Below are 24,945 nucleotides of genomic sequence, written 5' to 3' on the forward strand. Positions count from 1 at the left end.
TACACAGATAGGTAGACAACAAAGTTTTATTTAATGTCTTTTTAAAAATATTTCGTTTTACTTAATTACTGCTTTAATCTACCAAAAAAATATAGATAAAATATTAGATTATGAACTGCAGGTATAGTTAATCTACACTCTACACTGTCAAATATTTAGGCAATATTTTTATTTCCTAAATGTTTCCTTTTGGGTTTGATGTCCCTAAATTGCATTGCAGTAGAAAATGTGGGTGTGCAGTGCCACAGCACAGTATAGGCCTACATGCTGTTTTACATTGGAAAGTATTCACAAAGGTAACAATGTTAAATGGTAGCATTATGTCCACAGTAATGCAATTTAGCATCCACTCAGACTGCAGAATCCCTCTCTCAACACCCATCTCTGGAGGTGCCCAAAAGATAATTGAATGTCTTTTAAACTGTGGATGATCATTTAACTAGCTCAGTGGTCAAGGCAACAGCAATTTTGCAATCTGCCATTGTGATGAGCAATCAAATCAACATGTATTTAGTTTAAGTGGCTCTAAATAAAATGCACACCTTTTAAATGAGTATAGTTATGAAAGTATACGGTGAAATTAAATGCCATTCTCTAGAAAACAAAGCCTAAAGCGTAGTGACAGTTTTGACATAGACAATGCCTTTAGTGACAGGAATAACAAATTAATTGGAACCATAACACATTCTCTCTAAAGGTGAGGTAAACACACCTGACTGTATATTTTTCACCATCAGTTAAATCTCAATTGGATCTAAAAATAAACCCCAAGGCATTGAACAGTTTAATGGATTTTGACGTCTCTGCATTATGCTGTCACTCCAGTATAAATGAATCATAACTTTGCTCTGCGCCAAGGAATTACCATGCATTTTGAGAAAATGCATTGTGCGCCAAGCTGTGAATTATGATGCGAGATCAAAATAAATGTGTAATGACTTTGGAGATGCCCAGAATAATTTATTGGGTGGAGATAGTTCCATATTGAAAAGAGAGCCTAAGTGGGATACAGAGGCTCTGTGCACTGACACTGCCCTGAATGTGTTTGAATTCTGAAATGTCAGTGTTAGATAGGCAAAGAATCGAGGCTGTTTACTGAAGCTTGGTAAATGAGGGCTTCATTTGGGATGCAGCAGTATTCAATTATATGGTTATTTATTGATCAGAAACAATATATGTCTGTCTGTAGCATGTAAAGATGAATTCAGAGTATAAAAAGAAAGTGTCAGGGAAATTGGCCGATGAAGGATTGCATTTGATCTGGGTGGGAATTCAAGAATGGAGACGGAATACCCTAGTGTTAAGAAAATATGGGCCAGAAGTGTCTTTGCAATTAAAGTTTTCCACAAAGAACTGTCAAGTGGGATTTAAAATGAGAGGGAAAAAAGAATACAATACCAAAATAAACCAGGAGGTGGAAAAGTCTCTAAAATAAATTAGAAAAAATACTATTTACCTTGTGGAGCCTATGTTTGCTTAGTTAATATAGGAAGTAATCATTATCTACTGATTATTCTGATCCAACTGAAGCAAGTTTTGAAAGGAGCTGAAACAATATGTTTAATTAATTAGTTAATTATCAAAAAATTAATTTACAACTGCTTTGATAATTAGTTAATTGTTAAGGTTTTGTGTTGCATATCACTGTATGCTGTACACATGGTGGTTTGGGACTGTTTTTGGATAAAACAGGCTAACTTTATTTAAAGATGGAATACTGGGCCTCAAGAAATTGTCGACAGACATTTTAATTAATAATGAAAATAAATGTGAGTTTCAGCCTTACTTTTGACCCATTTGATATCACAATTTAAAAAAATAATAATACGATATGGTAGTCATTCTGAAAATCTCTTCACCTTACCATGGCCATCTTTGATAGTCTTTGCCACTGGGCTGTCCCAGAGCTTTTTGTAGAATAAAGTGTGAAACTTTACGTCTCCTGCCCCTCTGTTAGCTCATTTACAGGGCTCAGCTGAAGTGTGCTGGGGTGTGTGATGCACCACCGCACTCACTTTACATCCCCACTGTAAACACTGTCTATTATATTATTCACAACAGTGTCCTCTAGAGAGATGCATCCCAGTGAGGCCCCTCTGAATATGGAACACCAGCTATTGTGCTTACCTGCTGCCCCATATCAGCGTGGCCCACAGTGGCCCTTAGGTGGTTCTCGTTCAGATCTCTTTAGCTGGGCTGGAGGGTAATCCCTGGGCAGCCGGGGCTTCTCTGTTGTCTCCTGGTTGTTTTCTGTGTAGTTCATAAATTATAGATGGGCCATGTCGAGGGCCATCATGCTGCCTGATCCCTGTCTGTGCTGACAGCTGTATGATGCGCACTGAGTGCAGCAGATTGGGAGCTCAGAGTTTCATCAATAAATATCACTCTGACCCTCACACTTGGCCTCGTGTCAGCGGTCAAGGTAATGGCTTTTTATTATCGTGAAGGGCATCCCAGCGTGGGGTAGTCTTAAGGTTGCTCGTCCATCTCAGGTCTGGAGACGCAAAGACAGACAGAGAGGGAGAGAAAGAGAGAGAGAGGGGAGAAGAGTAGCTGGCCTGAAGTTTAAATGGACTGGGCTGTTATTATGTGAAGCCTGAGGATGAGTGTGGATGTGTTGTGTGTTTGACAGTCAACAGCGGGGAGCTTTTGTGTGGTGCTCCAGAGGAAGTAGTGATTTTCATGGACACATTATTGGATTAAATTAACCTTATTAACCAGCTGTGATGAATCCTATTGAGCTCACTGGTTCACACAGATCTCTGAAGAAATTGTGTGAGTGTGAGAAAGAGTGTGGCTGTCTCTGTTTTTTGTGTGCTTGTGTTTGATTTGGAGGCCTATCTGTCTCTGTGTGTATGTGTGTGTGTTAGCTGATGGTTAGCTCTAACTGCCTGGCTCATAGATGACAGGGCTTGAAATGCCATGATTGTGTACTGAAAGCTCAGGCAGCTGTACATGCTGCATGATGTCTTCAGAATACAGGTTTTTAGACAAAACAATATAGAACAGAACAGCATTTTGTCTAAAGTTCATTCATCAAAAAGCTGCATATTTTGAAAAGGGTAAAAGCCCCACACAACGCTGTCAGAGAAGCGCAAAGGCTAGATACTATAGATTACTTTAATCCCCTGCCAGATATAAAAAGGATAATTACATATTTGTGGTGGAGGCTGTGTGGTGAAAAAATCAATACAGCCTTTTTTTGTATGACACTTCATTAGTGTGAAAAAATCTTGCAGCTGAGAAGAACTGCACTGCAATTAAATGGTTCTGCTACCTTAGACTTTGTAATGGCTCTATATTATTATCCAGTTTATTTGAAATAGTGGTTGCACTTGTGGAGTAATTGGAAACCATTGATTATGTACTTTTATGTCTACACTCTTGCACATCATTATGGAGAGAAGCAATAGTTAGTTAGCCTCTCTAATGAAGCACTAATTGCACTAAGTAGGTTAAGATGTTAGTCAAACTGCACTCAACTGAAATCACAGCACAAAGACTTCCAATTAATCTGCATACACTGACTAGCAGATGTTGTTGTGGACTGCATATCTTGCAGATTTTATTTGCTTTGTGTCTGATGCTGTTGCGTAAACAGGAATTGTGTTTGTATCAGTCCATTGGCAGCAGATGAAATTGATTAGAAAGAAGGGGAATAATGCGCGGTGAGGAAAAAAGAAATCTAAGGTGATGAAATATAAGTGGCCACTTTGCTGCTGTTTTCAAAAGGGAGGCCATTTGTAATGTAGGTTTCCTCCTGATAATGTCAGCGGTGTAACACTGGCTGGTAATTGTGCAGGTATGTCTGTTAAGTCATGCCACTGTGTTAACATTTATTTAAGGATGTGAGGACCTTTCACTTGGATTAACCTTTGACATAACTTCAGTGTATGCAGTTGTAATGTATTTACGTAATCCAGAATTGAAACTGAGATATCATCATTTTTGATAATTTATCATACAGTGTAGCAGAAAGTCGCAGGGAAGTGAGGTCAGAGAGAGGGAGAGAGAGGGAGAGAGAGAGGGGGAGAGAGAGGGAGAGAGAGGGAGAGAGAGAGAGGGAGAGAGAGGGAGAGAGAGGGGAGGGATGACACACAACATAGGCCGCAAGCCAGACCTGAAACCACAACATCACAAAGCCCATGGTATGTCCCCGAATAGTCCTCTGAGCCATGCAACCTTAACCTTTGTTATCCCTTCTGTGGTGACTATAAACAGTATATTGTAGCTAAAACCATTACTAATTATTCATACAATGACCATATACTGCATGTGCTCTCAAATAATTACATGATAATTTATCTACAAATTAATATTTTCCATTCATAATTATTTACATTAGCCTTTGCACTTACCTTAAAACCTTCTAGTCTAAAATAAGGCTGTTACATTGAGGAAATGTATTAACATGGCACCTTGCTAAAAATCATTCATAGAAATGACAGTATATTCCTATTGATTTCTTTTTGAAAATACTCAATTATTTTTCAGGAATTTATTGAAAGCTAAATACAAGATCCATTCAACTCGGTGCAGAATTTATTGTCTGCAAAAATGTGATGGATTGTCCGTTTGTGCAAATGAATTACCCTGTCTAGATATTAGCTTAGCACATTACCCACCGAGGTCATTAAGGGAGATGCAGGCTGCCACTGTCTCTCTGCAGAGCTGATAGTACTGGTGTGGGGGTCCACATGGACAGCCCAGCACACTGTCCCCCATCATGGTCCTCTGTGAAAAGAGTGATGCTGACAGTACACTCCTGGCAATCAGTCAGCTCGCCACCCACCACTATGCGCTATCCGAGATGTGGAGAGCAGGGTATGTGCTGGTTACAGCTTAAACCCAGCAGCAGCAGGAAGACTTGCCGCCTTTGATCTTTTTTCTTTCAAAGGGCTCAAATGCTCACGCTATTGTACGCTTGAGAGACACTTCAGCCTTCACTACCCAGGAAGGAAAAAAAAAGTTAAAGTGCCGTCCACTTGTTACAGATACAGAACGATTCAAATTAAAAATAAAAGTGTAAATGGAATTAAATTTCTCAACATTGTTGATTGGTTTAACAGGAGCCATCTGTTGAGCATGTTGAGCAGGGTAAGTTGGTGTAAACTGGAGTATTAAATGTGGGGTGGAGACCTCTATCAGGACCTCTTATTAACAGAAGCTTGTTCTTGGTGGGATCTTAAGAAATCTCCCTGGCTTTATATGGCTGTCTGGGGAGAGGGTCAAACCCTGTAAGCTGTCATTGCACATGAAAGGATTAATGTCATCTTATAAGAAGGGGGGAAAAGCCGTCTTATAGTTATTTATTCTGTTTCATTCACATTCTGCTGGCTCTGTAAAAGAAAAAGGCTAATGTCTGGTCTAATTTGTAGCCCTTTAAATTCCAGACAGAGATTCTTTACATATCTCTGGAGCTCATGGCTCCTCTCGACGCAGCCCCTCTCCTCCACTCCTTCTGGGATTCCTCTTAAACCCGACCAATTTACTATCTGAAGCAAAGTGAAGATTTACATGAGTTTGTACTTGAATGGCTCCAACACTAGCCTCATGCACTAAACACTCCCACTGTAATTACCATTCGTGGATCCTGCTCTCTGATACCCCTCTCTCTCTCCTGTGCACCTAGGCCAATTGAAGGGGAGAGAAAAGGAAAATACTTATTCCCCAATGCTGATTCTTAGTGCTCCTTGTTCAGGATCTGTAATTGGATCTGTGTTTTCGACTCCCTGCTAATAAGCAGCTTACTTTGGCTCCCTCTAGACTTGACCCACCACATTTTTGTTTTATGAATTTTACAAGGGGATTTTAATAGATGCTTTAGGCTATGCAAAACATAGGCTGAAGGGGAGGCATAATGTGGGAGCCTTGACACAGAGTACGCCTGAGTGGCTGCTTATCATTGCGGACAGGTCTCATAACTTTCATTAAGATTGATGTAGGACAAAAGGGAATGTGTGAGAAGAGGGACATGAGAGAATATTAACCTGTGCTCCTGTAACTAACTATAATTGTTTTGCATTCGGTCTCTCCTCAGGCAGCCGCCCTCATTATCTTTACCCGTACATGACGGCGCAGCTGATTTTTGTAGCCGGGCTTGTTAGAGGAGATTGGAGGTCAGGGCAAACTGTAATCTGCCTTCGGTTATTTTTATGGTAGAATCCGACGGCCAGGGGCTGAAGTGGTGTATCAGTGTATTTTACAAACATAACACCTCATTTCCTTTCATTTTACATCTGTATAATTGTTTCTGAAGTTCACTGCTCTGGGCTGTTTGAAGTTGGAGGAGGTTAAGAATCTGTTGTTTTAAAATCAGGATTGTTTTCTCACCATGTAGTTTTTGTTAATACTTGTACATATTCAGCTTGACTCAAATGAAATGTTTAATATTAAAACAAATCTCAATTTCATGCTATCTTTTTAAAAGGAAAGCTGAGCAGATAGTGGGATGTGAATTTTTATGTACGCGGTCTTCATCTCTCTCTCTAATGTAGAGTCCGCTGTTAGTCCAGTGCTCATTTAAAAATGGCAGAATGACAGTGTCACCCATACAGGGTCACTGAAATGAGAGGGATAGAAAAAATGTAAAGACAAGTGCTGACCCGTAGCCTACCCACAGTTTCTTCAATCATTAAAATACTTCCAGAAACCATGGATGATTCCATAATTCATTATAGCTTATAGTATCTAAGTGATTTTTATCATGCCTGTCTACATCTCTACATTAAACCAGTTCATTTGTCTTGAAAAGAAAGAGAAATTAAAGAACATTTCCAACATTTCTCCAAATGAATGAGACAGGTGCAGTCATAGAGGTGAATATTCAGTGAAGATGAAGCTTTCCTCGAAGGTACTAACTAAGACACTCTGTTGGGTATAGGAACACTAATGACCAACACAATCACCTATCTTGACATGAATACCAAAGATAACAAGGAGAGGTGGGAATAGGTGTAATGCTCTCTCTTTCATCCTCTCTCTTCCCGTCTGTCTCTCTCTATGGGAATCTACCAAGCAAGCTTTACTTCATCACAAAGCTAACGTGGCATAGAACTTTTAAAACGCGCCTCGGCTTTTGTATCTTTCTCTCCCCCCCCCCCCCTCTCCCTCTCTCTCTCTCTTTCTCTCTTCTGGTTGGTAATTCTCCCATCTGGAGGATGTTTGAGAGAAACAAAGAAACAATAAGAGGAAGTTGGGAGAGGGGGTGTCAGGCTGTCAGTAATCTGACAGCTATGGTAACTACCCTCTAATCCAGACGGCTCCAGCCACGCTCCGGCCTGACACCCGCGCCTCTGACTGACAGCTGAAGACCGGGCACATTCCACAGGCAGAAGTGACATCCAGTCTATTAAGGCAGACAAGCACAAAGCAGAGATTTGCCCTGACTGCCTGGTACTGAAGCCTACTATGGGGGTGATTGGAGAGGTCCTGGAGAAGGTGTCAGACTCAAGCTCAGATGATAACCATATTGTAATGATGCTGCTGGACAATGAAGTGCCATGATTGCCCATGCTGACAGCGGAAGTTTATGTCTGGATATCTCCCCCCCCCACCCACCCCGTCTGCATTCACAGGCAGCTCACAACACACACACAGTCTCCAGGTCCCAACTGCCAGTCAAAAGCCTGGCCGCAAACGGGTGCACTTCTTATTCTAGCACAAGAGTGCACCAAACAGTGATCTCTAATGGACTGACCCGAGGCATGCTGCGCTGACAGGGAGAGCAGTATAATTGTTGTTTATCTTCTTCCTCTTTAGATATCTCTCTGAGCATAAAGAGACTTCTCAGTGTTCATTTGTTGCTACAGAATAGCCCAGAATCCTGTACTTAGTTTCTTTATCACCAAAACATTCCTGGAGAAAGCCATACATGATTGCTTTTGGAGGTTTTTGCGAATGGCAGAAAAGTATGTAATTGGTTTCACTTAAGGTTAATTATTTGCACTGGCAGGTCGCATTGTTGTAAGCCGTTCATTAGAATACACATCCAACACACAGAGCAAATGAGATGAGTTGGCTGTGCCTTATTGTAGGGTTGCTTTAAAAGAGTCCCAAAACCAAGCCAAACCTTAATGATACTCTCAGCAGCCTATATAATGGAACAAGTTTACATAAATTAGACCACAGAGCTGCAGGGGCATCAGACAGGCTAGACTGTTTGTATTTGAATACTTTGGCTAATTAGAAGTGCTAAGAAAGGGGGACTGAAAATATATACTCTGCTTTTGAATTCAGTCCTGAATCTGTGCAGCATACATAAAACATTTTCCCCTCGCTTTCCTGTATCAAATGCCTATGGTTTCAACTTTATTTCTGTATGAAGGCTGATGGTTTAAGACATAGATGATTTGATTTCCTCTACTTGCGATGTAGTTTGCAATGCCAATGCATGGTAGGAGATTTAAAAAGGGAAAAGATGAGCTAGAATAGGGATTTTCCTGTGAACGCTTCAAGTATGAAGTAAATCCCTCAAACGGCCAAACCCTAACATTTCTACAATAGAAATTATATTAACTGGGTGAAAGACACACGCTCTGTATCCTCTCACCCTTAGCACAACATTCAAATAAGTCTGAGAGATCTTGGTCCCAGGCGAGTTCACCAAAGGTGGCATTTCCCGTCTCCTTTTCAGCCAAAGCCTGCTCGTCTTCCATCTTACTTAGCTTGTCTTGATGGAGACTCAGGGTGCATGCCTTGCTAAGTGACAGGGAGTTAAGTATACATTCACACCATCCTGGGCTGCTAGTTAGGTTGACAGAGAGGTTCTGCAACCAGTCGGTCAACGTGAAGCTCATTCACACTCCAATCAGACCAATGATACAGAATAGAGCTGTTTCAGGATTTCATTTAGAGTTTTGTATTAAAGTGTTTATCCTTTTACAACAATTTTGTTTCCTCACACACCAGATAAGTGATCAGCGTAATTATATATTTACTTTGCCACACATTTATGCATCATGCCAGGACTGTGAAAGAAATCAGATGTATTTTTTAAAATCAAATTTGAGCTATATTGAAATCAACATGAGAAAAAAAGTGAGTGGATTTTTTTTTCTCATCTTTGCTCTTTGCTCTTTGTACATGCACACCAACATAGCCATAATGAGACAGATAATTGAGGATATTTTTTATTCAGTGGCTAGTTAATTGGTTGCCACCAGTGTCCCAGGAAAGGTTAAATTTATGGTTGCATGTCACCAATTACAATCCCAGCTGGCTTTGTTCATCTGGAAATATTTATGGCAAAAAGTCAATGTTTTGGCGACAAATGACAGGTCGGACATGTACACATTGCAGAGCCACGGGCTGCATGTTTCATTCTCTCACAGCATCTCATAGTCTGGGGCTGTGCATAATCTTTCCTTTTTGAGCGTGGAATCAATGTGTGCATAATCAAATTCCTATTGACAGCACTCATATCCTTCTCCCTGTGGCAGAAAAGAAGATCTTGAAGTGGGAAGGATGAATGCATTAACATCCTTTCAGTCAGTCTAGCAGATAACAAAGCTCCTTGCCTCAGTGTTAACACTGTAGATTAGGTCAAGTTTTTACCCCTCTGAGTTTCTCTCCTGTAAATGACGAGTTTTGATGTGAAACAAGCAACATGTCAAGGCGAGTTGAAAGATGTAGGCATTTTCTGCCATGTCACAATGACAGGCCGCTGAATATTTGGGCCATTAGGGGCTTATTAGTGAATAAATGACCAGATGGTTCAGTGATGCACAGAGATGGACAGAACTGGATGCTACTAATCAGCAGTGTCTGTAGCTCGGTGTCAAATCACACGACACAGTAACCCATGGCAACGGAATAAAAGTTAACATTAGCAAGTCAATTTGAGATCTGGGTGCTGTAAACAGGGTTTCGAATAGCCCTGCTTTGCTCGCTTGAAAAAAGAGAATGTCTGTGTTTCCAGAGAGCAAATTCAATTTGAAGCAGCTGAGATGTATGGGTTTTTATGTGCAGTTTCTCCTTCATGCGCTTCTACATTTTTATATTTGGTCCTATTCATTGAGCTCTTTGATACTCTTTGTATGGAAATTATATTACAGTTAGCTATTATTACGGCTCTAATAAGGATCTCTGTTTTGCAGTAATCTGAAGAGGTGACCAGAAAAGCAGTAGTTTATTTTATTCAGTGCTTAATTTTTAAATAGTTTACAAAAGGATGCCAATTTTTTTGTAAGGCCAATTTTACTACTCACATTTAAAACACAAAGACAATAGGATCTCACACTTGTTTATTTCAACACCACCTCATTTTTGTGTTTGTCAATATATTCATTCAGTTTCTACTTTTGAGGTGCTTTGATTAGTTTGATTCTGAGATGCCCCACCATCTTCTTTACAGGAGGTAACCAACAAATTTGAAAACGGCCGTGTTTGTGCTTCAGTATAATTGGTGATGGGTTGTTTTGTGACAGATGTGAAAAATGAAAAAAAAAAAAAAAGAATGTAGTGTGGGCTGCATTACACAAAACACAATACAAGATGCTCCATGTTGGAGCTGCATATGAATGTGTGTGTGTAAACATGCGGGGTCTCTTTAATTGTATGGTTTTCTTCCAGACCCGCAGCTGACACAAACAGGCAGCCTGTTTAATGGATGAGAAGAGCTGTTTGAAGACGGTCTGTCACTTCTGATTGCTTTGCCTCTGTTCTACAGCATAATTGATCACTTGTCTACTAATGCCCCCCCATTTAACTTGAGTTCTTGCTGTCATTAACTTTAATAGATAATTTATAAATTAGGGATTTAGGAAACATGTGGAGAGAGCTAAAGAAGCCACATTATTTGCCCTTTTGGCCCAGTTGGTTAATTAAGTAGATATAAACATTACTGTGCATACCATTAGACTTTAAGGTCACAGTATAATAGTGGTAGTTCTCATATTATTTTCACACAAACATAAAAGAAGCTCTAGTCTTCAGAAATATAGAAAAATTGTTGTCTCTCTGTTGTCATTGAGTATGATTTAACTACAGTTAGGCTTTGTGCAGATTAAGCACTCTGACTTATTGATGCATTGTAATTGTGATATTTCTCGATAAACATATTAATTTGAATAATTTATGCACACGTACTACATCCCACTCCATTATACCTTTGAACAACAGCGTGGGCAATAAAACATAGATATTGTGAGCTTTATGTTGGGTTGAAACAGTGGGATTCCATGTTATTATCCTACCCCCCATTACATCGAATAGGAGTGCATTGTTATTATTTGTCATCATATGCTAATTACACATCATTAATGTTAGACCTTAATGGCCCCAAGAGTGGGTAATAGGCTGTAAGGCTGAGCTGGCTGCTTGCAGGGAATCTTGAGTCTGGGGGGAGAGAACACATGCTAATGAAGCTGAGACCTTTTATCTTTGCAGATTAAAAGGGAAAAGATCACAACCCTCAAAATAAGCGTTTTGACATCTGTAATTGGAGGAGACAACAAGCTTTTGTTCTATTATAGGGAGCAGGAGGCATCAGGCTGGGTGTATAAATCTCTCCAGCAAGCTTTACTCCCTCAGTGCCTTCAGTCAGTTAGCCAAATGAAATCTCACTGCTGCTTTCATGCTTTTAGCTGCAGTTAGACAGAAGATGGAGTGCTGCTGCTTCCAAAGCAGTGCAGAGTCTGTGATCTGACTGCGTACATGTGTGAGCATGGTAGCTTAGCCTTTTCAAATTAATGGACACCCTTGTATGCTGAATAGAAACACAGAACAGTGACCCTGCCAATTATTGGGAGAATACTAAGGAGTCGCTAGCACACTTTCAGTGCTTTTGTGCAGAGAACCAAAGTTGGATTTTTTTTCCATGATCACAACATGGCTGCTTACTTTATTGCAATGATTTTGGCAAAATAATGACCAAAGCACTGAGGTCAGATAGTGAGACCCATATTGTGGTGAGCTGCAGAAGAGTGACTGAGTGTGCGCATCTGGCCCTCTCCTGCAGGCCTGGCTCAGAGCTGGAGTGAACAGCAAAGCGACAGCTGGTCCAGCATGGCTCCATGTTTGACCCCCAGCACCATGTGTAGTCCTGGGCGGCCAGCGGCACTCCATACCCTGAAGACATGTATGCCATCCTGAACACCTGGTGGGAGGGAGCCCACCTCAGAGCCTAGGGTCTAGTTGTGCTTACACCAGGTTAGGGATAGTGTTGAGGTGTGTAAGGCTAGATTTCAGGGTCTATGACCCTCTCAGCCCCTGACACTTTAGCGACTCAAAAGGCTCAGAAAGCAGGGGGCTTGCTGACTGCCCATTTGCTCTGTCTCTGAGGTCCAAGCCCAGAGGTCCTGTCATCACAAAGCAGCTCAGCTGGAGGCCATAGGTGTAATGACCTACATCTATCCTTATAGAACAATATGTATGGCATCATCAGTCTGTTTATCTGGCTTGACCTCTACCAACTGTACTTGCATTTCATTGCTCATGCTCACCTCTTCACTCTGATTATGTGAATATCCAGAAGATTTATTCTGTTCCTAAAAAGTCTGATTTCCTCACATGAACTTTGCGAGCTGCTGTATGACACCACCTCTGCCAGGATGGTGCTGAGAAATTTTTGTACTTTAATTTATGAAATCCTGACTTTCATAGTCTCCATGACTTTCCTCCTTGTATCTGCTTATGATGAATGTTTTATGCATGAAAGCAGAAAATGTTGATCAGGGAAATTGTATGGAATTTGTCTCTATTATGCATGCTTATCATAATTACAGCAAGATTATGCAGTAACAAAGCAGCAATGGTTATACAATAAGTCTCCTTGATAACGCAAAACAACTAAGAGATGGAATGATGGTATACTTAGGCAGTATGTGATAGTCACATAACCTCTAGGTTTTTCAGTTTTCCTCAAAAGTAAACTCTCTCACACAAATACGACTTTTAGAATAATTGCACTGCAATGCCAAAAGAACAGAAATAATCTCAAAAATTGTGGTGCTAAAATGTCAGTTTGTTTAATTATTGCTACTTATCACAATTACCTTCTCTTTGACTTTGGTATGTATGTAATAAGAATGTTCCTGAATGCTTCGGAGAAATGTGAAAGGTCAGATGTCAGTTTTAATATGACTAGAGCACCTCTAATGAAACACTGTTGCAATATGTGTTGAATACGAATGCATTAATTTCTTAAATGTCTTTCATATTTGCAGGCGCCTCAGCCTTTTTAACTGGGATAATTTGACAGCAGCCCCCTGCCTTCCTCTGACAGCTCTGAGGAGCTGGGGCTCAGCACCTGCGTCCACCCAAGCATTAAACCTCAGATCCTGAACTCTCCTCACAAATGAACTGTCAGATCATTACTGCGCGTGATGCAATATAATCTGTCTCAGAATTAGCATTTGGCCAAGTCCACACAGGGTTTTTTTTCCCTCCCATCTCTCTCTTCCGTACATCTAGCCCCCTCAGAAGGAGCTGGTTTGAATATGCATCTCTTCACATTTCCATGAGGGACCCACAGGGAGTACAGGCAGAGAGCAGCTTTCAGCATTAGCATGTCAGGAGGGAAGGGTCCTTTTCGTTCAGGGTCCCACTGCAGATGCTCTGCCTCACTTGTTCATTACAATTGCATTTCATCAGCTTGATGATGTCCACATGTCAATTGAGTGTGAGGATTTTGCACACAAAGGAGCCTCAGGGAAAAGGACTTCGCTGGCTAATCAGCTGATTATCATACCTCAAATGGGGCTGTAGTGCTCTGTTACAAACGGCAGCCGTAGAGAACGAGGTGCAGGAGACAGACGTAGGACGGGCGAGTCCAGATAGGAGGGCAGCAAGCAAAGCTGATTAAACAAGCCCTGTTATGAACGCACACAGAGGAATGCAAAGTAAGCAAACAAAACGCAACCCAAGCAGTAGACAGAAGAGAGCATCAGAATATTTATGGTCATCACTGTTTTTTTTACTCTTACAACCTTAAAACCCCAAAGTGTAAATTTGGGCGTGATCGTGTTATCCTCACATTCAGTATGATGCTGTAAAGGTTAAAAAGTCAGATGGCAGATGGTGCAAAACTTGTGATTTTCTTATTTGTGTATTTTCTTGGGCCCAGTTACAGTTTGGTTTAAAAGTGTCTGAACAGGAGGAATATCTCACTCTAGCATAGGTCTGGTGTCACAGGCACCTGGAGAGGGTACCTCATGGGGACACATAGCTGTGCTGGGAGACCTCAGTGCTCATGTGGGTAATGATGGAGAAACCTAAGCTGCTTTCACACATGCACTGCAACCCTGAACTTATTTAGACACCACCCAGATGAGCGGTATGAAAGTATGCGAATGTACGAATCAGTTGGACCGCACATTAAGTTTACCCTTCCAGCTCCCTAGTACAAAGTCTTTGTAATATCTGATTAGCCTTTGTATGAATAGAGCAGGTAATTGTCCAGAGAATTCACAATGAGCGAGTGAGTGTTTCTATCCCACCTCCTGCACGCTCTATCCAGGCACCTTGAATCTTGTTTTGTTATCTGAATTCTGTACTAGTGATAGACTGTCCATAATAAACAACATGTTTGAGTATACCTGGTGCCTGAACAACTTAGGCCAAAGATTGATTGATGTAACATCTGATCTATTGCTGTATGTCACTGGGTGAAGAAACCCAAACTGGCAGTGAGGATGAATTGGCAACATCTGGCTGAGGTTCCTGTTTGAGAAGAGTTCAGCTCCCTGTATTTTTCCCTGTAACCTTAGCGTATGGAAGCCTTTATTGTACAGACAGCTTCTTGGAGTTGTGGACAAAGAGTTGTTGGTGGCACCCTAAGAACCAGGACAAGTATTGTAAGTTCTCCCATTAAGTCTGGATGATTTGTGAACTTTGAGAAGGCTTATATATAGGACTTACATAGAACTGCATCTGTCTTCTGGGGGGTATTACAAGGGGAATACAAGGTTTTGGGGTCATTGCCACAAGCCATCTCCCTGGATAACTGGAGTGAGAGCTATTTGTGAATTCTTGCATTAAGGTGGGAACTCACTTTCTTTGTGGGTGTTAGGCTTAGCCAAGTTTGTGTCTTGTCACCGATACTCTTTGTGATTTTCATTGACAGAATCTCTTGGTGCAGCCAAGGAGTGAAGAATGTCCGGTCTGGTGATTTCAGGATCAGATCTCAGCTTGTTGCAGACGATTTGATTTTTGTTTTGGGTTCATCACAGCTATGAACTATTCAACTGCTTCATCACTGCCAGATCTGAGGCCATGGTATTCTCTCTGAAAACAGTGGATTGGCCCCATTTGAGGTGGGAGTCATTTGCTGCCCAAAGGGAATGTTCTCAGGTACCATGCGGTCCTTTTCAGGAGCAAGAGTAAAATTGCGTTTGAAATTGACAGGTGGTGTTGGCAGTGATTCAGGCATTGTACCTGACAATTGTGGTGAAAAGGACTAAGCTTTAAGCCATGGCTCCTCATTGCCACTCAGTCTACGTTCCAGCTATGGAGCTCTTGGTAGTGACAGAAAGAAAGAGATCCTGAAAAGCAGGGGTCAGAATTATTCTCCTTCATATGGTCTCTGGGTTCACTTTTTTGGGAAAGGCTGAGGAGTTTGGAAATCTGGGGCAAACCCAGAACACTACAGAGATTACAAGATCCCACCTGGTCTAGAAATGTCTCTGGGGTTCCTCAGGAGGACATTTGAGGATATAGCTGGGTAGAAGAAAATCTAGGCTGAAAATGGATTAATGGGTGAATGTTAAATGGATTGTTATTTTTGGAGTTAGTGATGGTGGTCAGTTGTTTTGTATGTATTCAGTAGCTCATTCATACCACCAGGCATGACGACAATTATTTGATCAGCTCTGAAAAATTTACATGGAGCTTACAGTACATATCTGGGGTTTTTATGTGCTGGGTTTAATTTTGCCAAAACAGCTTACATCCGCGAAGCAGTTGAACAGTTGAATGTGAGCAGTTGGACATCAAATTTATATATAATGATCCATTTGATTAGTTTCTGACCTTGTCTTTATGTACATAGACCATTTCTTATTTTGTGTTTGTGTGCTGGTTTAAATATTGTCTGATAACGGTGTAGAGGTTCAGGAAGACTGAAATGACATAAAGACAGAACTTCTGCTAATATCATAGACCAAATAGAAACAGTGGTTTTAACAAGTAATTCATTGCTTCAAGTTGAAGAGAGAGGGAGAAGTTTTAAGTATTCAAACTTAACGGTTTGGTGATGGGTGATGAGCTTCCTAATGATACTCGTAGACATAACCATTAGTAAAACCAGTTTACCAATATACAGTATTCTCTCATTTTAAAAAAGGCTAAATAACGGGCACTGTAGTTAAAAAAAATTACTTTAAAAAGTAGTAGTGTAGTGCTTTTGTTGATTGTTGTGAAGAAGTAGTTAATCGTCAAAATAAAATTGTACTTTTGGTTGTCAGGTATTATTATAAGATTTATCAATCATAAGACATTCATTATTCTGAGATCCATTATGCTACATTAAGTCAAACTTACAAGTACTTGTAAGTACTGTTATTATTTTTACTATCTTAATCTAATATTTTTCTACAGAACAGCTATGTAGTCCTACAGCATCTATTGCTCACATGATTTTTATTTATCCCTGTCTCATTGGTGCATCTCATCATCCATGAACATCCACTTCATTCCTCGAGCTCAGTGGGAAATGCATTTTTGTTATAGGCTTCTTTTGTTTGAACAGAGATCGCCAGCCACACACATAGTGGAAGTGAAGTCGCAAGTGACCTGAAAGCCCAATTATAAAGTCTGCAATCTGCATTGTTCTTGGAGCGAAAAAGAATCAATGTGCTGAAGGCATATCCCCATCAGAAGACCTAATGATGTCTTTCTGGACCACAGCCTTGCACACTGCATAGTAATCTTCTGCTAATTAGGTTTATAATGCCTAGGCAGGCCTCCGCATCAGCACAATTCCAGGGAGGACAGTGAAGTTATTTATTTATCTCACTGTGGCTCATTGTTATGGTGCTTATAATTAAAGCAAAATTATTTAGATAGGAAAAGGGTTTATTGGAATTAGTGCATTACAAGTGTGTACACTTCAACAGTGTTTTCAATCATGAGGTCACATTAATTCAAATAGTTTGTTGTGCTAGTAAGGGAAATGAAAAGAAAGACATCCTCTTGCTGTAGTTAATCTCTTCAACTCTGCTTAAATCTTAAGAAATGTGAAGTACCATCAATATAAGCAGCTGGAGTGATTTACACATGGCTCATCCTGCTTACGTTGAAGGATCAATAATATTCGCCATATTCTATGTGTAAATCCCTTGGGGTCTATTCACTCTTGTGGCCATATTAAAATAGTTCAGTGATTCAAATACATTGTTGTTGTAAATGGAAATATAGTGAATAATACACACTATGAATGTTTATAAAGATTGTTGCTGTCATCATTTTTTTCTATTCATTATTTTGTCTTAAAAGCAGCAAATAATGTAATGACTAATCAAAGTAAGTTAACAGAGCTAAAAGCAACATGAGGATTATTATTTTATCTGAATAACTCATAACAGATATGATATGAAGGGTAATAAAATATGAGAAAAGTAAGAAACTTTATGTTTTGCAATTTAAAATCAGCTCTTGTTTTGTGTTTGAACTGGATAAATTACTGGAACAAATTAATGATTATGATAGTAGATAAGGTAGCTTAATGGACTAATTGTTTCATTGCTAAAAATGGAATTAGTGATCTTACTTCTCCTTTACACATGGGATTACTTCAGCTCGATAGTAAAGATGCTGAAAAACAAACCTACCTGTACACTCCAAATAAAAAGTGCTGTTTAGCACCTTTAAGGGGTTGTTGAGTTTGTCCCAGGAGAACTTGAATACTGCAGGTGCAACATAGAGCTTTTTTCAGAGTCAGTGCATGGGTTTACCTTCCACTAGATGCATACCATAGAGATTAATTTACATTGTCAATACTAATGTAGCTATAAACACCCAGATTTTTATTGTGACTATACATTTTCCAATTTTAACTGTTAGCTGACGACTCAAAGGTTTAAGGTTTCTTCACCTCAACTCACTTGGATTGGATTATTGAGTGATTTAGAAAGAATGACTTGGGCAGTAATATTTCATTGTGATTAAAAACAGTGTTGATTATTGACTCACATTTTTAATTACCTACATTTCCTTGAAGAGAAAACTTTTTTCATTATAATAAACATATTTCAACATAATTTCACTGATTTACATTACATACATAGTAACAAGCATGAACATATAGCCCTCATAGTTCTATCATATTTTAGTCCAAAAGTATGTGGATTAAATACATAAATAACCGTAACTGATCTTTACTTAAGAATGTATATTGTTTTTTTTTTTTTTTAAACAAGCTTTAGACTGGCACAGAAGTAATGGTTCAGTGCCCTGGCATTGTTTTGCTTGGCAGTCCCGATTAATACCACATTTGTGCTCTCAGCTGCATGTATTTAATAGTATTTCTAATTTTAATCCACTGGTGTAAGAGATTGAAGCTATTCACCATTTTAGCCTTGCCTGTAAGGTGTCACATCAGAAAATGTATATCTGAAATTATATAAACTGCTCAAGGGTTAAAAGCTTCTGTGCCATGTGAATGTCAAATGTGTTAAAACCAGGTTCAGTGACTAGTGAAAGGTCTCTGCTGAGGTTTTTTTTTTTTTTTTTTTTTTTTTTTTAACTATAGCCAATCCCTGCTTAACTTCTTCAATGGTATAGTCCCTCACTATTGTAAACAACAGGGTAATGCTACCTCCAAAATTGAAAACACTGGATAAAAACCTGCAGGATCTTCTAATATTTTTTGGAGACGTTTTGTTCCAGAAAAATGATTTTAGACCAGGCTAAGGAACTCCAGTCATGTTTATGAACATTAAGTATTTCTATATGTTAATATATCTGTAATTTATATGGTGCAGAGCTTTAACTTATATAATGAGAAACTCCTAAACAGTTCACATTAGTCTGGTTACCTGTGCATCACATAGTGATGTATGACATGATTTAATCACTTACAATGTTAGAATTATTGTACAAAAACAATTAGTTTATTTGCTTGTATAAATGATTTAATTGATGTAATTTTCTTTAAACTTACCCTACAAATCATAAACTCACTTCACACGTGTTATTATAATTTTACAGTATAGTTGCATTAAGCAACACTAGGCACTAGAAAGACTCCAAAACACATTCACAGTAATCCACTAAATTAGTATAAAGCTCTTTTGGCTAAAACAGTAGCAAGCAGCTGCCTAATTACATATCTATAGAACAGAGCAGGCGGGCATCTCATTGGAACACCCTGTCTTGCTACCTGTCAGATGTGATGTCCAGCATTGTCTGGTTTGGTCCACCAACTCCTGAGATAAATATCTGTGTCACTTCCCTTTGGTAGATTTTTAATTTTCTTCACCAAGCAAAGCAGTTTGCTAATGCAAACTGGTGACCTGGGCGTGTTTTGGTTTGTGTTAACCACAATTGCAAACTGCAAAACTGCTGCACCCAAGGTGTTGAGTCTCAGTGTGATCAGCAGTAATAAAAAAACACTTTCACCATGCTCGCAGTCATTTAGTCATTTAGTTTGACCAATGGAGATACATTTGTATATTTAATTGAAGAGTTAGTGTATTGTATGTTCCCCTTCTTGTTATAATTCAAAATATAGACTAGTGTTTTTATTAAACAAACTTTGAGCAATGTCTGAAAACTTAAAGGACTTACGGTTGGGTGTTCTGTTTTTTCATTTTATAAAAGATTTGACAGTCCATTTGCCAGTGATAGCAGGTCCCAGTCTGGTGTTTTGACTTTTGCTGATGGATCTACTCTTCTGTTTATATTTGGACTGCAGACTGTGCTTTTAATATAAATAATATGACTTGATACAGTTTAATTAACCACAATTTGTATTATAATTGTCAGACTTGAACAGACAAGTCCCCAGAAACTCTGAATGTCGTGGAACTGTTTTGGCAGTGCAGGAATTGTATTAGGACAGTGATACAGGCAGAGGGCAGGAAGAGAGAGGAGAGATAGAAGTATCTAGAAGTAACCTTCTAGAACAAATAATTTTTGTGCATAATATTCATGTATATATGTGTGTGTGTTGTGTATTGTAGTGGTGACATCCTCCTGATCAACAAGTCAACTTACATGTCATATGTAACTCGATTAAATAAAGGCAATAATTGTAATTAGTTAAATGACAAGGACTGTTAAAAACATTGTATTAGTGTCTGATAGACAATAACTATTAAGCTTAAGTTCATCAGTGTAACAATACTGGTAATTTCATTCTAGGAACTTTAAACTTTCTTTTTATGGCTTGGAACTTACTGTTGGTCTTTGTCTTTTTCTCCAAGAGGTTAGTAGCTGTCCACCATTTTCTGGCAGACTCTTAACTGACAAGCTTCGAGCATTTGGCAAGATGTTATCCAGCAGCAGAGCTCATCTACAGCTCTGACAGCCCACAGCACCTGCCAGAGGATCTTCTTACCTTCACTATCTGCTCTGAGTGAGCAATGCTCAACGCTGAGGGAACTGTTTCAATCTCCCTCATGCTGGAATTTTTCAACTTGTTCCTATGTTTCCTTTCTCTTTGATTAGACAGAGGAAGCCAAGGAGATACTTTCATGGATAATGAGACACTGGACAGAGGTTTTATTTGTTTCCCAAGCTAAGGTCTCCATTGGTCTGTTGGCAGATCAGCTTACTCCAGAATAGAAAACACACTGTCATTATCTTGCTTTTTTAATCATTAAATACAGTAGTGCTACAGTAGATAACAGCATTGTCTTTCTGTTGGGGAGACTAAGCAGAACATAAAGACTTACCTCTGCATTGCTATCTGCTAGTTTTATCCTCAGGAGTGCAAGTTTTTCCTTTTTTCTTTTCTTTTTTTTTTGACTGATGCAATCTGGACACAGCTGAGGAGGTAGATGAGAAGAATTTAATTTGCTCTCCTTTCTACTTCAGTGCCTGCAAACTTGAGGTCTTATGTCTAATGCAGTCGTGACCATGATAGATAAGCCTGCATAAGTCGACAAAGCCAGCTTCAATGCATCTGAGATTAGCACATCGTCTCTATTTGGAAGGACCCTGGCCTTGGCGACAGGACAGCTGGACATAAAAGTCTCTAAGAACCCAGGCAGTTCCTCACCAGAGCATGTGCCATAATTAGAGCCATAATGGCATCTGAATGCAGTGCAGGTTAATGAAACTCTGTCTCTGCGAGGGAACCAGGGGCTTTTGGGTAAAGAAAACAGCAGGGTTCTGCCAGGAGCCCGATGATAGCAATTTGCAGAGTGAGTTATGTCCTATAACCTCGAAGCAGCGAGTACTTTGAGCATGTTTTGTTCTTAAATGGGGTATAGTTTTCCATTTCCCATCCATTAATATGCATAGAACAGCTAATGAGGCTGAACCAACTAAGATAATAAGATTCTGAGGCTGCAGCACTACTGACTGCATTAATGGTGTATGACTTTGTGGTGAGGCATTTGTCTCCAGATGCCTTTGGACATAAGAAGAAAATGGAAACCTAAAGAAACTATGTGTTAAATGGTACATGGATGCAATGAGGTTTTGATCTGCATTTTGCAGTAATTGTCCAGTTGAAATGTTTCAGAAAAGAAAGACTTGATCCACTGAAACTAATAAGTATTAAAAGACTCATTTAATTAATTTTTATATCTTGATATGTATATTTCTCATGATCTGCACAATCTGTAATCATCAATCAAAGATGCGTCCCCATATATCCTAAAAGCGTTTTTGTCAAATGATTGTATTTAGCTACTTAGCATTTTGTAGAAGTGTCTTTCATTTTATATGATAAAGAATGACCTTGTTAGTGTCAATGTACACTTATTGTAGAAAGTGGAGATAAGAACATTGATTTCTATCTCCTCAGTTGAACACCTTGTAGTTCAGCCTGCAGTAAGAGCGACTGTGTAGGTTGTCTGGAGGTGTATTGGCAGATTGTGGGATGTTATTAAACATAACTATAAATATAAAGAAGTGTAACGTCCTCTAGGAGGGAAAACCTATGATTTTTGCCCTCTTCCTGTCAGCAGTTTTCTGCAGCGGTGTATTAGTGTTGTCTCCTCTCAGTAAATAATGTGTCCTCATTCAGTCACAGTGAAGAGAAAGAGCATTTGACTACAATGGGCTATTATTGGCTATAATAGGGATGAAGCAGACTCTCAGGAGAGACTGGGAGACTTGTGAACTGGAAATGTCTGCTGTTCATCACAGCATTTTACAGCCAACGTTTTCTCTGCAAGAGCAGCATCACTGCCCCAGGATAACTTACACTGATGCCTCACTTCATTTACACAGTGCACTTTTGCTTCTGCTTGAACAGAAACTGCTGTTAGGTGTTGGAAAAACTAGACAACTAGACCACTAGACCAGCCCCCTGTATAGATCCACATATACCACTGAACAGAAATCCTTCTCCATCCCCCCAAAATTTCAAGCATCCATCTTTGAGAATGAGGATCCTCATCACTCTCTTACTGACTGAATTTTCCTCCTCTCCCTCTTTTTGTACAACTTAACCTAGGAACTGTCTCCCTCGTTTCTCATCTCATCCCTGTTTTTCCTCTCTAGTATACCACCCAGTAAGTTAGCATCCCTCACTTTATCAACTGTGTTTCTTTTCTTGCCTCCTTCTGTCATCACTGACGCCTCTGCATTTTTTTTACCTGACTCTTTCTCACTTAGAGTAACCATAATAGTACCCACCATCGCACCCTCTTTAGCCATCTTTCATCCCTCCCTGCGTTTGAAGGCGCCCCCCCCCTCTAGAACCCTCTCCCTTCCCATCCCCCCCACCCCCCCTACTGACCCTCCTCTCTCCACCCCCCTGGCTGGACCCCTCTCTCTGGTGCGGGGCCTGGCTGTCAGGCCCTCTCCTGTGAGTGCGGCTGCTGTGATTTCCTCTGGGCCATCAGGTGGGCTGCTGCTAACTAGCCAAGCCTGAGACAGGGTGACCTCAAGCCTCAACATGATGGGTCTGAATCAACAATGTGTTCGCCTAAACAGGGAGGGAGAGACCAAACAACTTAGAGGGCTGTCTGCCAGCAAGTAAACCAACAACACTGCATCTTAAAGTTATCTACCTGTGGAAATCTTATAGTGCAAGTAAGCATTTAATTCTTTTCCCTAAAAGTGCCTTTTGGGTCTAACTTATGGCTTTTTAATCTATACTAAACTGTTTTTCGCTTGGATGTGTTTGCTGCAGTGTTTGTCGCAGTGGTGCCTCACAGTAGGTGTATTGTAAATCAACTGGGTGCTGCGTGAACTGTCATTATAGTGATCATTAACACTCGTGATATCATCAGCGCATGGCAGATACTTAATTATCGGATCCCTTCTTCTGTTTCAGAGGCCCTGATGTATTTTTCTTTTTCAGAACAATTTCTGATGTCTGCAAAATCCATATAAGCCTGTCTGATTAGAACAAGCTCAGTTTAATGAGTTTTTCCTGTGCCACCATTTCAGATGGATCTCATTAAGGGTAATCATACTGTAGTCTGAGTTCTAAGGAGGACTTTCTACACAAGCCAAGGCTATGTAAATTGATTTTCCCTCTCAGTGTTAAGTATTTAAGAGGTGAGATTATACTGTTGGTCAGAGGAAAAATGACATTCTTCTAATCAGATATAATGAATGATCAAGTAAATGTGTCTGTCAGACTCCACTGTGCTGTGACTGTACAGAGCATTTGCCAGCATTTGGGTAATAATCAAATTTAATGATGGCATTACTGAATAGCTGAGGCTTGCTGCAAACACTCTTTTCTCTCCTGGGTCTTCCTCTGCTCCTCAAAATGTTTCAAACTTTTTCTCCTTCTCAATTCCCTCGAGCTAGCCTCCCATCATATCTGAAATGTGCTTACAGCAGTGGCCGTCTTTTGCTTGAGAGCTCTTTGCCTTATGCTTCCATCAGAGGAGACTGAGTCTCACAGATGCACTGCTTAACAATGCCATCCCCTGCTCCCATCAGAGGGGGGAAGGTTGCGGAGCTGTGCCCCGCAGAATAAGGGGGGCAGGTCCCCTGTGATTGGCGAGAGCTGAACATCGATGCCAGCTTCCATCTGTCATGATAGCCTATCTCTGAACCTTCAATCTGTCAAAAGCTTGCTGCCTAGCTGAAGGCTCCAGGAGATTTGGCGTGCTAAACAGATTTGACAACAGGCATTATCACTGTGAGGGGCCCAGCGAAAATCGCCATCAACGTGTTAATTGTGGCTGGAGATGTAAACTGTCACTTCTCATCTCATTTAACACTTGCTTTGCCAATTTCTTCTCACCTCGTTTTCCTCGCTGTAGAAAACATATGGAAATGTTTAGGCTGACACTCTAATCCTTGAATAACAATATCTACTTTATGATTTTCACTTGTAGTTCATTCTAAGAGGCAACAAGGCCTCAGAACCAAGCACCTTTTGTCCTTGATGTAGTTGAAAAGTCAAGACAGACATTTTTACTGTCTGTTCAAAGATGTGCTGAATACAACTGTGATGAGTAATTTAAGATTGCTGCAGTATAACCGCGCAAACATCATTAACATTCAAATAGTGTCTCAAGTATGGCTATTTAAGTCTCAGCTGAGCTAACATGTAACCGCAAGTTACCTTTAAAACCTTATTTTCCACCAGTCTCCAGGACTATCATTAATAGCTGAGGAGCTAGATGTAAAGATCAAAGCAAAGGTTTTGTGTTATTGATCATGACTTTGTGTGTTAACATTAAAAAAACAGTTTGAAGACACATTCAGTATTTGTTATAGCTCTGATATCACAATCTTTCAATTTTGAAATAAGAAATGAAAATAAAGTAAATAAATACATAAATAAAATGGTGTATTCTTAGATTTAATGTTTCCACCCTAAAAATAAGGTTTAAGCAGCTAATCAAAATCCAAAGTCTCATTTTT

General features: G+C 39.8%; 1 long non-coding RNA gene across 3 annotated transcripts in view; it reads left to right on the forward strand.

The window, feature by feature from the left end:
- LOC108882958 (uncharacterized) overlaps positions 1 to 24,945 on the forward strand; it is a 77,443-nt gene that overhangs the window by 25,130 nt on the left and 27,368 nt on the right. The window contains exon 3 of one of the 3 annotated variants that reach the window (XR_001960853.2): positions 20,364 to 20,491. The exons of the other annotated variants lie outside the window; for them this stretch is intronic. This is a non-coding gene — a long non-coding RNA (uncharacterized LOC108882958). Of the gene's footprint in view, positions 1 to 20,363; positions 20,492 to 24,945 lie in introns of those variants that run through there. 3 annotated transcript variants of the gene reach the window in all.

Source organism: Lates calcarifer, linkage group LG1 (genome assembly GCF_001640805.2).
Source record: "Lates calcarifer isolate ASB-BC8 linkage group LG1, TLL_Latcal_v3, whole genome shotgun sequence".
Classification (NCBI taxonomy): domain Eukaryota; kingdom Metazoa; phylum Chordata; class Actinopteri; family Centropomidae; genus Lates; species Lates calcarifer.